The sequence below is a fragment of the Ornithodoros turicata genome, chromosome 4 (genome assembly GCF_037126465.1).
Source record: "Ornithodoros turicata isolate Travis chromosome 4, ASM3712646v1, whole genome shotgun sequence".
In the NCBI taxonomy this organism is placed as follows: Eukaryota; Metazoa; Arthropoda; class Arachnida; order Ixodida; family Argasidae; genus Ornithodoros; species Ornithodoros turicata.
This window is the reverse complement of record NC_088204.1, coordinates 40923850-40926730: the sequence shown is the minus strand read 5'-3', so window position 1 is coordinate 40926730 and position 2881 is coordinate 40923850. Positions and strand designations below refer to the sequence as shown.

Here is a 2881-nt window from a genome sequence, read left to right as displayed (position 1 = left end):
AGAACACAATAGTGCTTTCCTATGGGGCTTGCATCTTTCTGGGCAAGGAAATCAAGCATCCAAGGGGATCTAGAGCTTCCTCCATATGTTGCCCTTTCCAGAGTCAGATCTGAAATATTGTACCTTGTTAATGCACTGGGACATCCAACATATAACTCCAGGTACCCCCTCAATGCTACTATTTTGGAATGTCATCTCGCACATTTCAAAGGCGAGTTACCCCAGGGAGCACATGGTGGGCTAGTAAACGTCTAAATGACGTCTAAAAAAAGAGATAAGGAATGTCTATAGAATGTCTAGGCAATTAGACCAAATGTCTAGTATCCCTCCACTAGACGTCAAATAACACGTCTAACGTTACGCCACCTAGCCCTAGACATCCGATGTCTATGTACCTAGCCGTGATTTAGACACTCTTTTGACCTGGATGTCTGGAACAGGGTCAGACACTTAACCATGTATTAGACATGAAGTCTACAGCTAGACCAATTTTATCCCTCCATTCAGGCGACAGGTCTAGGGTTATACATTTCCTGTACCTTACTTTAGCCACCTTTAGACCTACTTTAGACCATGACTAGTCCTGCTACCGTCCTGGCATGCATTCATGCAGAAATATGATATAATTGATAGCTACACGGATCTCAGCATAAACATTTATTCGCAGTAAACCACACACGAAGTCTACGGTACAAAACTCTTGTCTAAAACTGGATTGACTTTGCCGCCAAGCAGGCGTCTTGTGTTTTGACTGAGGAGTGTTGAACTGGCAGGAGGGTGTTGATGGCCACCTCATTCCTTTCTTCCAACGAGTGATTGTTGGTGCTGCAGCACTGCCTCCAATGACTCACTGTGGCTAGAAAATAGAACAAAACATGTCAGAAAGCATTATGTAGCCTGCTAGTTCTAACTAGTTTGTTTAGTGGCTATGCACACTCTTTCACGGGATGCTTGTCTGGCCACATAAGAGCAAAAGCTGTATCAACACTGATCTGAGAGACACAAAGAAAAGAAGCTGCACGTACAAAAATCACAGAACTGTTACAGCTACACAACACAAATTGCAGCAACAGCTGAAAATCTGTTTGCGCGTCACTACCTGATGTGGACGCTAGAGCCCTGCACCATCCGCGGATGGAAGCGGATATCCGTAAGATACTTGCGGATTCGGATGAGAATTTATCATTTTCTGCGGTGTGCGGATCGGATGGCTCGAGGTCGGATGCAGATATACCGCATGCTGTAATTTTTCTACTAGCAATTTATTTGTATTGCGCACCGACAGCGAGCACATGTCCGGATTCACCTTTGACCATGCACGGCCAAGACGGGAGAGAAGGCATTTTGGCGTCCACACGAGCACCGGTGAGGAAGCGTTCCAGAAGTCTCTCCATGTCGCGTTTGTTGAAAGGTTTACCTTTGCTTGTCGCCATGAGTCCTTCCATGAGAGCATGGAGGCATCCGAAATTATACCAACATTTTTCGGGCTGTGTTTACGCGTCCTTCGAAACTTGCGGATCTAAACGGTTGTGTATGCAACGGTGCGGATCGGATAACGTGTACTCGGATGCTTAAAATCTTATCTGCACAGGGCTCTAGCGGACGCTGCCAGGATCTCAGGGAAATGAGGATGTAACAGCTTTCGCTGTGAAAGTACATCAATGTGACAGGCGTTTTCTCGTGACACACGACCTTACCTGGTCGAGCAGGCGACTGCTAAGCACTCCATGATTGGCGCAGCACTTCCATCACTCCATTACGCTAAAACAACATCTGTGCTGCTCTCATAACTTTGGTGCAAAACTTCTGTACAGGATAAAAATAAACACTCTGTATATTATAAAAGACAATACAAAGCAAGAGCTGTATCACCACGTCAAATATTATAAGTACGTACAAGTAGTATACACGTTTATTCACATGACGTCATCCGCAGGAGACCGCCACTGTCGCTAGCAGGCAGATTTGCTGCCATCGGCCCTATTGTAGATTTCAGTCAAGCTGTTACCCATATTATACTCACCGTATATCTGGTGTTTAAAACTTGTTGCTCTGTGATTTGTAGAATGTCTGAGCAATTTCCATATTTTTGGTGTTAATAGTCACCTAAAAAGCATAATGCAGCAAACAAATGCAAGGACTAAACATTGCGGGACCTATAGTATGGCGCTGAGGTGACTTCAGTGAATAAACCTTTTAGGAACTCAAATCTTGCACTACTACCAGATAGCTGTTTGGGTGAAGTAAGACGGAATGACATAGTCACGCTGTTCTCCATACAATACCAAGGATGTCTCAAAACGACCAAGCACAAAAATACTAGTTTTGTACCGTTTGATGAATATTTAAGTCTGCTGCCCACACAGGTTGTGCGGTTCCTTAGCAAGCTTCTGGCAGTCGTTTCTTCTACATCGCACTTCCTTGCTGACTTTCACAGCATCTGAAAAAAAGTTCGATTTCGTTAACCACAAGACAACCATGTAAATGGAAAGCAGTTAGAGTCTTCCACCAACTATATTTGCAATACTTTGTTGACAAAAAATTTAAAGAGGCACCCTCCAGAGTAAGATTGGGGGGCACATCGAACATCAGGAACATTGGAGGACAACACAGTCACACGTCAGTGACAACTGCTTCCCCTCACCTCACAGGGAACTGTTAAGCTTATGTGCAAACAGGGTGTGTTTCGTAGGGTAGGTTACCACCATTTTCATATCCACCGATGCAAGATAGTCCAAGCACCTATAAAAAGAAAAACCCAGTTGCTATGAAACCATGATATGCAAACAAAAGTACTTGCGCAAAATTTTCAGTGTGTAGTTTCACTACCAGCGAAAAATGCAACAACCGAAGTCGGGCTGACATGACAATGAACTAACCA

At 44.2% G+C, this 2881-nt stretch overlaps 1 long non-coding RNA gene across 1 annotated transcript; it reads right to left on the bottom strand.

Moving 5' to 3' along the window:
• Positions 1-786: 786 nt before the first annotated feature.
• On the bottom strand, positions 787-2437 carry LOC135393044 (uncharacterized). The gene is made up of 3 exons (XR_010422401.1): positions 2332-2437; positions 1698-1806; positions 787-856 (listed from the first exon to the last, which is right to left on the bottom strand). It is a non-coding gene; the product is annotated as an uncharacterized LOC135393044 (long non-coding RNA).
• Between the last annotated feature and the right edge of the window lie 444 nt (positions 2438-2881).